Source organism: Delphinus delphis, chromosome 14 (genome assembly GCF_949987515.2).
Source record: "Delphinus delphis chromosome 14, mDelDel1.2, whole genome shotgun sequence".
In the NCBI taxonomy this organism is placed as follows: Eukaryota; Metazoa; Chordata; class Mammalia; order Artiodactyla; family Delphinidae; genus Delphinus; species Delphinus delphis.
The window spans coordinates 2,543,594-2,555,645 of record NC_082696.1 but is presented as its reverse complement, the minus strand read 5'-3'; positions in this window follow the sequence as shown (position 1 = coordinate 2,555,645).

The following is a 12,052-nucleotide window of genomic DNA, read 5'->3' as shown; positions in this document are numbered from 1 at the left end:
ACTCAGGTTTCATCCTTTTCCTGAAAGCTGACCTCCTTCACCTAATTTCCCCAGCTCCTGAATTCTAATTTCTCTTGTAGGCTAAAGCCTTTGAAAATATACTCTTGTGTATTGATTTATCCCTCTCTTCCACAATATTATAAACTCCTCGGGACAGAGCTGTGTCTTTCATTCCTTGCATGTCTCCGCTGTGCTGTGACAGGGCAGGCGCTTAATAGTTATTAATAAGCTAGTTTATTGCTTTCGTCCCATTCAGCCAAACGCACTTTGTCGGAAGATATGCCCCATATGTGCTAAAAAACAAAACAAAGCAAGCAAACCAAACCCCCACCAAACCCAACTCACATTTCTATAGTCTTTCTGGATTAGAAAGCATTTTACTTCCATTATCTTACTTCGTTTTCTAACAACCCTGACGGTGGACAGAGCCGGAATTTACGTCCCTTTTCCAAAAGGAGGAAAGTGAGGCCTTGAGAAACCCAGCACCTGACGAAGACACAGCTCCTCGGTGGGTGAGCCAACGGCAGAGCCAGTGTAAGCCTTCAGATTTCTCTTCCTCCTGTACCCCAATAGTTCTAGAAAATGTGTAAGAAATGTTACCTAAAATCTTGGCGATAACGCAAAAAGATGCTTCCAGGTCCTTTGAACGTCATCCTGGAACATCACCTCACAGGCCCCCAAGGATGCTTTATTCTCTGCAACAGCAGTTCTCAAGCTTTTTGGTCTCAGAATCCCTTATACCCTTAAAAATTATTGAGGGCTCCAAAGAACTTCTGTAATATGTGTTATATTAACAATATTTACCTTATTTGAAATTAAAACTGAGGAACGTCCAAAAGTTTATTACTTAATTTTAAAATAATGGCAAAAGCCCACCACGGATTAACATAGATAACATATTTTTAATAAAAATTAACATATGTTCCAAAACAAAACCAACTGAGTGAGAAGAGTGGCATTGTTTCTACATTTTTGCAAATGTCCTTAACGTCTGGCTTAATGGAAGAAAATTGGATTCTTATACTTGCTTCTGTTTTTAGTCTGCTGCAAGAGGTTGCTTGGATAAAGAAAATCCAGGCCCACGCAGGTATGTAGTTGGAAAGGGGAGGAGTATTTTAATAGCCTTTTAGAAACTGGACAGATAATCTAAAGTGATAAAAGCTCAGCTGCAATGTGGAATCTGACGCTCTATCAGTGAACTTTTTGCACTCTGTTACCTTGGAATCCATTGCTCTTTCTGGAACATTGAAGGGCATCATTTATCCACACGTGTAGGCAGAATAATGGCCCCGAAAGACACCCCCGTCCTACTTCCCTGAACCTGGGAGATGTGGCAAAAGAGACATTTGCTGATGTGCTTGTGAGGGACACTGAGAGGGAGACAGACGGACAGAAGAGAGTGACAGAGATGTAACAGGAGAAGGACTCAACCCACCATTGCTGGCTTCAAAGACAAGGAAGCAGATTCTCCCCTGGGGCCTCCAGAAAGGAGCACAGGGAGACCTGTGTCAGACGGCAGAACCGCAGAACTGCAAGATCACAGAGCTGTGTTGTGTGAGGCGCTAAGTTTGCGGTGGTTTGTTGCAGCAGCAATGGGAAACTCCGACACCATGTAGACTTTGTGATGTCGTGAGCTGGTCATTTGGAAAGTAGTGGTTCACTGGGTTACGTGCAGATTTTCCCAGTGTTGACGTGGTTCATTACACAGTCTCAGAGAATCATTAATATCACACTGATTTCATCAGAAAACTCTTTAAATATTAGGAAGCTTTCAAGGACTCACAGCAGCTATCCAAAATTTTCACTTGAAAACTTTAATTTTATCCTTGGCAACAAATACTGTCAGCGGTTTTCCTTGAAGTGACAGACTAACTTCATGCACTCTTGAAAAATGTCTCCTAAATACTGAAATCTAAACAACCAGCTTGTCTCTCATTGGTTCTTGCAGATGAAAATGGGTCTCGGGCTGGATTAACTGAAGTGAGCAAAGGAAAAGACAAAATAGTTCCGGAAGCCTCAGGTTCCTCTCCTTTGCTTCTTTGTCTCGGGCTCTGACTCCAGGGCCACCTTCCTCCTTTCCTTCTAAACCACCTATGCCTCGCTATAACCTCCATCCGGTCACACAAATTTTCCCACCAAACTTTCTCTTTTCTCACTCCCTCTTCCTCTGAACTTGTCAGAACCCGTCCCTTTAAAATTAAGCCTTCTGAGAATCCAGGGACTAAACCCTTCATTTTTCATATTCCCTGGACTAAAGCTGAACTGCAAACTGTAGCCAAGGATTTTCTCAAAGTGACTGAAGATCTTCACAGATTTGCCGAGGAGTTTAATATAGTCAGTCAAACTTATCAACATGGTTTCTCTGACTCGTAGCAGCCAGTTCAGATGCTTATCAGCGAGGGTCAGGCCCAGATTCAATGAAAACTGCTAATTTGGAAAGTCCCAAAAGGTGTCTAGAATCACAACTGGGAGACCAGCCCTCTAACTTATTATATGATCAGGTTCAAGCAATTCCCAGGGCTTCTCCAAAGCCTGTTGCCTGGAACAAAATTCAAGCTTCACACAAAAATCTGATGAACTGTTCATGGTTATTAAAATTGACTTCAGAATGTTTTTAAAGAAAATTCTGGTCTTTCTTCAGATGTTGACTCCACCTGGGTAGCTTCTAGTTCTGTTTATTAATAAGCTGAACTGGGATCTTTCTAGTAATAAGGGCCAGGCTGGAACGGGAGGCTGTGTCCACTCCAGATTTGGTCACCCTGCCAAGTCAGCTCTCCCACACTCTAGATCACTCACCTCCAAGGAAGACCACGAAAATTCTTCACCTTCACCTCCAGCAAATGAAGGCTCCTGAACAAACCCCAGACCCTCCTAGCTCCTGCTCCTGTTGCAAAGAGCCAGGACATTGGAACGGAGAGGGTTACAAATTTGAGCATGTCAGGGGCCTTCCGCTCTCCAAGCAGCCTCTCCAGGGTCCACCCGGTTCCCGGTGACGGGGTCCGAGGAACTACAGGGGCTCTTCCCAACCCTCCCTCTTAATTGGCCTGAACATCTCTCCAGATGGGGATGAGCCTTTTCCAGTCCTAACTGATGCTGGAGTCACGTGCTCAGTGCTCAGCCCCACTACTATGGATGGAAAACAGTCCCTGCCTTGGAGTACTAACACAGTTCAAATAGTGGGGATCTCTAATGAACCTCAAAAGGTTCCTGTCTCTGGGCTTCCCTGGTGTCGCAGTGGTTGAGAATCTGCCTGCCAACGCAGGGGACGCGGGTTCGAGCCCTTGTCTGGGAAGATCCCACATGCCGCGGAGCAACCAGGCCCGTGAGCCACAACTACTGAGCCTGCGCGTCTGGAGCCTGTGCTCCGCAACGGGAGAGGCCACGATAGTGAGAGGCCCACGCACCGCGATGAAGAGTGGCCCCCGCCCGCAGCAACTAGAGAAAGCCCTCACACAGAAACGAAGACCCAACACAGCCAAAATAAAAATAAATAAATAAATAAAAATTAAAAAAAAAAAAAAGGTTCCTGTCTCTGAATCTATTCCCTTTTGTTTAGGCCCTTTGAGAAATACCCAGCCTTTTCTCCTTAGTTCGTCCTCTCCAGACATTTATCAGGCTGAGACTCCTTAGAGAAGTATCATGCCACAGTTTCTTTCTCCCAAAAGGTGGAAATAATTCTAGAATTTGGGAGTAGTCATCAAGTAACACACCAAGTGAATTAAATGACCCTTTGACGTCTTGTATTTCCTCTGTCTCTCATTGTACTAGAGCTGATGCTGAAAGCACTGATCACCTGTCCCTATCAAATCAGCTACCACCACCTTATGGGCAAAATCTCCAAGTGGCAAAATTAACAGCACATCTCCCACTGAGGTTCTAACAGACCCCTCAAAAATCTCTCCCCAGAATTAATCAATGCCCTATAAGTAAAGAAGCCCTTCAAAGCGTACAGCCTGCAATAGAAGATTACATGGCTCAAGGTCTCATCGCCCCTTGTACTAGCTCCTGAAACACTCCCATTTTACCAATGAGAAAAGCCTAAGGGCCAAGGGTGAAGGCTTGTCCAGGACCTCTGAACAATAAACTACATTATGATCCCTGACACCCTGTTATTTCTAACCCTCCTATGTTACTAACATCCATTCCCAATGGAAGCAAGTTCTTTCCGGTAATTGATTATGCAGTGCATTCTTTAGTACCCCAGTTGATGAACCTAGGCAATGCCTTTTTGTGTTCAGTTGGAAAGAAAAAGAATTTGCCTGGACAATAATGCCTCGGGGTTTTACTGAGAGTCCTTCTTATTTCTCACAAACCCTGAAGGCTGATCCGGGTGATCTGAAGTTCCCCAGGAGTCCTACTGTGTTGCAATATGTGCATGATTTGCTTCTTTGCTCTTTCTCTAAAGCCTCCTCGCAAAAAGGCAGCGTCCACCTGCTAAAGCTTTCAGCCTTAATCACATCTATATTCTAGCTCTATGTGAGAGTTACTTCTTATGTCTCTGCAAAAGGATGACGGCTCGAATTTTGGACCAGAAGAAACTAAAACTGTTAGAAATGTTGAAAATATTTTATGAATTTCCAACTGTTTCCAGTAACTTTCTCATATTTAAAACAAGAATAGCACGTGAAGCAATATAGAGTGAATCAGCCTCATATGTTGAACATTTATTGTATGGAGCAATGGGCTGTGTAAGATTTAAATGGACAAGAGTCTGAAAAACAGCAATTGACCAAATTTTTAAACATTAAATTGATGGTGAAAAGGCTCAATCGTTTCCACAAGAATGTTCTCCCATAACTGACTTATGAATAAATACAATCTTGATTTAGAGTATTTTAATTTTATCCAGTGAAATTAACTATAGAAGTTAATCACTAGACAGAAAGCATCTATCCTTCTATGTTTTTATCACATTCTTTTTGGTTAAATTTTGAGAAGCTACAGTCATGTAATTTAGTTTGGAAGTAATGTCAGTCTTCATGAGAGGTTATGCACACACACACACACACACACAAATATCTTTTGACAGCATCTAAATGCGTCTGTCCATATCTGCTTCTAAATCTAAGAAGTAATTCTCTTGGAAAGAACAGCCTTATAGAAGCTTTTAAAATCCTAATTACGAGCTCAGAAATTCAGCTTTGAATTACTTAAATGACATAAAATGGATATTAATCATAGGTGCAGAAAGCTCAAGGTCAAGGCAACTGTCCTGAAAGCCACTCAGATGCCTCAGCAAACTGGAATGGAAACAGAAATGAAAGCTATAAAAATGACTAAGAGTGAAAAATGCACAGATTTTCTATTTGTTACCCGGTTTTTCTCACAAAACTCTGCCTGTGAGATATACATACATGCACATATGCACATGCACATACATATATGTACAGGTACCATGTGTGTGCGTTGATTGAAAAATACCTTTTCTAAACATTATGACGCTGAAGTCATTTCACTTACCTATTCACTCAACAAATTTATTTCCCACTCTGCCAGGCATCCATTATGGGGAAATAAATACGAAAAGAAAATGCTCTCTTTCCTAAAAGGGTCCATGATCTACTTAAGAGACAAACATTTGTAAATTATTGATGAGTAACAAATAGTTGTAGAAATGTAGTAAATGTTATAATAAAAGTGTAGATTAAGTGCTATGTGGATGCAGAAAAAGAAATGGCCAAGTTGCCTATGAGCCATAGAAGTTTCTTCAGAGTAGACAGCATTTGAGCCAAATCTTAGAGAATGAGGACTTTTCAGGTAGACAACACAAGGAAGCATGTTCTGGGTGGAGAGAATGAAGAATACCGAAAGATCATGCTGTGATCAGGGCACGTGAATAATGGCTCAATGTGGCTGAGAGCAGAATTCATACAGAGAGTGAGGAGAAATTAGGTTGAACGGGGCTGTCGACCTAAAACAAACAGGCTGCCAGATATTTCTCCAGCAAAGATGGGTTTATTCGGGACCAGCAGAGACTTGCAGTTCAGGGTCTGCAACCATGGTGTGAGCCACATGCAATCCCTGCACAGCAAGGGATGATGAATGCTTTTATAGAGGGAAAAGGAAGTTGGGGGGCGGGGGCTACAGTAAACAAAGAGTTCATGGCTTTTCATTGGCTGAGTCCTTGCGGGAAGAAGATGCCTCTTTCTCTTCCTGTTGGGCTCTGCCATCAACCATCGCAGGGAGTGAGAGCTCCTCCTTCTGGTCTCCCAACCCTGGTTAACTGAGGTTTCTGTGTATTAATTTTTCACATTTCCCCTTTTGATCAAGATCTTTCTCTGAAAGCATCACTGATCAAGAGTCAGGTTTTATATTTCAGTGGATTTTTGTCCCTCAATGCCAGGAAGGACTTTTCAGCGTGTAGTGTCCTACGTCGGAGGGAAAGTGCACAGATGGGAAACCTATTGAGGTCACATTTGAGTAGCAAGGAGGACCAGGAGGGAGGGAGAACTCTCAGACACTTTTTGTCAAAGTCTATATGTGGGCTTCCCTGGTGCTCAGTGGTTGAGAGCCCGCCTGCTGATGCAGGGGACACGGGTTCGTGCCCCGGTCCGGGAAGATCCCACATGCCGTGGAGCGGCTGGGCCCGTGAGCCATGGCCGCTGAGCCTGCGCGTCTGGAGCCTGTGCTCCGCAACGGGAGAGGCCGCAACAGTGAGAGGCCCACGTACTGCAGGAAAAAAAAAAAATTCTATATGTTATCAGGATCGTAGACACTGGAGATCATCTAAAGCACTATGTCATCTTCAAAGGTTTGGAGACAAACTTCCAACCGGCCCGGTCTAGATATCTTGGGAAAGCTATCTCCTCAATTCTGGGAAATCTTTACTTTCAGGTCACCAGATGACATGCAGGTCCAGTCAGGGTTCAGTGCTGTTTTTAGGTGCACCATGAGAACCCAGGAGTCTCTTCTTCGGAGTTTGGTGGCACAAGGGTGGGTTAGCAGCACCCGATAGGGACCTTTCCAGTGAGATGGAAGAGAGTTCTTCTGGAGGTGACTTTTCCAAGAGACCAAAGCTCCAGGTTGCAAGGTGTGATGCTTAAAGTCTTTGTCTCCTGAGGGCACACTGTGAAGACTGCTTTACCAAAACATGGCTATTTTGAAATAGAAGCAAGTAGGCCTTTACAGTGTTGGAGTATCTCTCCTTTTATCAGCTGTGGGTCAAAAGAAGGAGGAGCCAAGTGCGTTGAGTCCCTGGGACTTTCTCAAACGGTGAGAGGTTGTGAATTCCAAAAAACATGCATCTGAGATTTAGAAGGACCAGTGGCAAACTTTTGGCCAAGGTGTTTTGCCAACTGAGTCTTAGGAATTCCCTTAGCACGTTCTATGAAACCAGAGGATTGAAGGTGGTTAGCACAGTGGCAGCATTGTAAAAGCAGCTGGACAGCACAGACCTATCCAAGCACCTGGCCAAGGGGTGGGTTCCTCCATCACTGTACAGTTTGAGAGGACAATCTTTTCTGAAAGGACTTTAGCCACCGAAGAGGCAGTAGCCTGTCTGCAAGGGAAGACTTTAGTCCAGTGTGAAAACATACAGACCATGACTAAACATATTTCTATCCAAGAGATAAAGGGAGTTGTATGAAGTCCACTTGCCAGAACTTGAATGATCTATTGGGCAGTTTTAAATGTCCAGGGCAGTGTGAGTTGTCTTCCCTGGGTTGTACTTTGGACAAGTGGGACAAGTGAGGTAGGCAGTTTTGCGGCCTTTTAAAATGTTTCCCCACCAGGGACTTCCCTGGTGGCGCAGTGGTTAAGAATCTGCCTGCCAATGCAGGGGACACGGGTTCGAGCCCTGGTCCGGGAAGATCCCACATGCCATAGAGCAACTAAGCCCGTGTGCCCCGACTACTGAGCCCGCATGCCTAGAGCCCGTGCTCCGCAACAAGAGAAGCCACCGCAATGAGAAGCCCGCGCACCGCAACGGAGGGTAGCCCATGCGCAGCAACGAAGACCCAACACAGCCAAAAAAAAAAAAAAAAAGTTTCCCCACCAATATTGATTCATAATAGCTATCGTTTTGCCAGAACAATGTTTTGATGCATGTACAGCAGTGGAGAGTGGGAACTTCAGAGTCTCCAGTAGGACTGGCTTATTTGGTCCCAACCAGAGTTTCTCTTTCTATCAAATCAACAGTTGTTGAATTTCCAATCTTGTTTTTCCTTTTCTGAAGCCAGTTGTTGGCCTTCTCTAGGTAATTTTTCTAAGTTATTATTTGGGGAAATTTCCCTTTGGACCATGACAGAGGTTTGGCTTCTGTAGGTCCTTTTAAGGGCGGCATTCCTAATATATTATTAATAAGTTAATAATTATTCAAATATTAACTTGATCCCTAGAGGGTCAAGTTTAGAATGCCCTGGAATCTTAATATCTGAAGTGGCAGGTTAAAGCATTGCATTTAATAATTCCTGAACATAGGGAACATTTTAAATTTTACTTCCACTGGAAGTAAGGAAGCCACGTTGCTTCCACAAGATTCCAATATCATCAGCTACTCCAAATGTACACCTACTAAGAGTATAAGTATTGGAAGTTTTGTCCTTGGCTAAAGCACGGGAGTATAAAATTCAGCCTGTTGGGCTGAAGAAGCCATAGGTTCTTGTTGTCCTCAGACGGCATCAAAAGCGGTTGTAATAGCACACCCAGCACAATGTCTTCTTCTGTCATCTTTTACGTAAGAACACTCTGTGAACCATGGAATTGCCTGTGGCCCATCACAAGGAATCAGGATGTGGTCCATCAGTGTTAAATGGTCATGAGGGACTTTGTCATTGTTGGAGGGCAGAGAAGTAGCCAGGGTAAGGTTATTACAGTGTAAAAGAGGTATGTGGGGGGCAGTTAACAGAAGGGCTTCTTAAGAGGTGAGGTGGCTGGCTGAGAAATGTTGAGTGTGGTGGGAATTCAGGAGGGCTTCCGCTGCCTGGGGTAAAAATGGTTACAGAGAATCCACCAGGATTTTGTCGGTGGCCTTAACCAAAAGGGCAAAGGCAATAATGGCTCTGAGGCAAGGGGGTAGCTCTGTGCCAGAGGGTCTAGTTTTGAGGGATAATAACCTATGGGTCAATGGTGGTCCCCATGTTTTGGGGTGAGTAACCACAGGGCATTCCCTTCCTTTTCACGTACAAAAAGGAACGCGATAACTGAGATGCCCAAGGGAAGGTGGGTTCATCAAACTTTCTTGACATGGCCTTGAAAGCCATGTCATCCAGTTATTCCCATAAAACTGGGTGTGCAGTGTTACTGTTGAGTGAAACATATAGAGGTTTGGCTCTAAGAGAGAAATTTGGAATCCAGTTTTGCGATAACCAATTATCCCAAGAAAACCTCACAGTTGGCGATTAGTTTTGGGTTTGGGGAAACTTAGGACCCCATGAAATCCATCTGGATCTAGGTGTAGCCCTTGTTCTGGTATCAGAAGCCCTAAATATAAAACTCAGGTTTGGGCAAACTAATTTTTTCCTTTGTAACCTTATGTCCCTTTATAACGGGGTTGGCCGAATGTAAATGACATTCTAGAAGTTCTCTCATTAAGAATGTTTTGTCTTAAATAATGATGTTTTAAATATAGATGTAAACACATATGTGTATACGTAATATATATGTATTGAGAAAAAGCCTAGAGAAAAACTCTGAAAAAATTTCTTTTATTTATTTTCCAAGGTTTTATAATGACCACATGCTACTTTCGTAAACAGAGATATAATTTAAAAAATTAAAATCTAGAAATATAAAACTTCATCTTCATCTGGTTTCTTGTCAATCTAATTAAATTCACAAGTCTTAGCTGTTCTAGAATACTGGGCACAATACTGAAAAGCAGGCATAGAATTCTCACTCAAAGCAGAATAGAAGTATATAGAAAAACGCTCAATCAAACCTCCAAATTAAAATCTTTCAAGCTGCACGAAATGACTGATTATCAGTCCGAATAATACTTTGTTTTTTTAAGTAACATTTGGAGGCCAGTGTCTGCCACGTGAAATTTCCTATAAAATATATACTAAACACAAGAAGTTAGTAAATGAAAAAAGTATAACATTTTAATGTTATAACATGTGTCATAATAGTTTCACTTAATGAAGAAATATTCTTAAAGTAAAATGAAAATCTTAAAGTGGAGCATACTTTGTTTCTAATTAAAACATTCATTTTATTATCCTTTCAAAGTTATTTTAAATTATGTCCCAACTGATTCGTGAATAGTTTCCAGTCATATCTTACTGTTCCCAGAAGCAGCCTTTTTCAACTCCTTTTGCTGTTTCCACAGATACTCATTTCCCTCATTCTGTGTTTGTACTTACATCTCTCCCTGTATCACTTTATTTATTTATTTTTTTACTTTTAAGTGAAGTTTTTATTTATTTATTTATTTTTATTGGAGTATAATTGCTTTACAATGGTGTGTTAGTTTCTGTTTTATAACAAAGTGAATCAGTTATACATATACATATGTTCCCATATCTCTTCCCTCTTGCGTCTCCCTGCCTCCCACCTTCCCTATCCCACCCCTCTAGGTGGTCACAAACCACCAAGCTGATCTCCCTGTGCTATGCGGCTGCTTCCCACTAGCTAGCTACCTTACGTTTGGTAGTGTATATATGTCAATGCCACTCTCTCACTTTGTCACAGCTTACCCTTCCCCCTTCCTGTGTCCTCAAGTCCATTCTCTAGTAGGTCTGTGTCTTTATTCCTGTCTCATCCCTAGGTTCTTCATGACATTTTTTTTAATTCCATATATATGTGTTAGCATACGGTATTTGTCTTTCTCTTTCTGACTTACTTCACTCTGTTTAAGACATTCTTGGTGGTCATCCAATAATGGAAGATAAAGACTTAATGGCTTCTCTCATCATCTTCCCAAAATTTCCCCTTTCCTGCCATGCAGTAAGGATTAAAACAACATTAATTTACCCTTTATGAAACTATAAGTACTTTTTCCTGCGAGACAAGTTGTATACCATGATTCTATTTCTTATTTCTTTCTTTTACAGTGTTTGCTTTTCCTAGGGTTAAAAATTTAGGTGTCTTCTATCATTTCTCTTCTTAGGCTCGCCAAAAGAATTATGTTAAAAAACAAAACGAAACTAATTGCTATTTCCAAATGGCCAAGCATATCAGCACATCGGGGAGTTATTGTTTTAGTCTCTCTGGCATCATCCTCCGCTCCAGTAGAAATAGGTTTCTTCCTAACCCTTCTGTACACCTGTCCTCCCAGGACTTCCGTTCACTTCTCACTTCTGCTGTGTTTGCATCTCCACAGCCAGGAAAAATTCTCCGCTTTTAAGGACCTGTGTGATTAGATTAAACTCATCCGGATGATCCAGGGTAATGTGTTGAGAGCGTTAATTTAATCACACCTGCAATGTCTGCTTTGCTAGATAAGAAAACATATACACAAGTTCTGGGGATTAGTATGCGGATATCTTTGGGTACCCATTATTCTGGCCACCTTACATATCTTTTGTATCTTCCTAATTTTGTTCACTTATTTCTCTTAATGCATTATCAGTTTGGTTAATTTGCTCTCGTGTTATTATTTTTTATAAATTTATTTATTTTATTTTATTTTTTGGCTGTGTTGGGTCTTCATTGCTGCGCGAGGGCTTTCTCTAGTTGCGGTGAGTGGGGGCTATTCTTCATTGCGATGTGCGGGCTTCGGTAGTTGTGGCGCATGGACTTCAGTAGTTGTGGCACACGGGCTTAGTTGCTCCGCGGCATGTGGGATCTTCCCGGACCAGGGCTGGAACCCGTGTCCCCTGCACTGGCAGGCGGATTCTTAACCACTGTGCCACCAGGGAAGCCCGCATGCGTTATTTTTAACACATACAAATTTAAATTCTTTCCTGAGTTTGTCACTTCCTTTCTGAGTTTTTCTAAATCTGACATATGTTGCTTTTCCATATCTTATGTCATTCTTTATGTCTGCTATAAACCTAAAACAATAAAACAGCCAGTTATTTTACCAGCAAAACAGGTTTATTCAGGAGCAGCAAAGAATTGCTATTTGGGACCGGCAACTATGGTGAACCACATGCAAGCCCAGTAAAGCAAA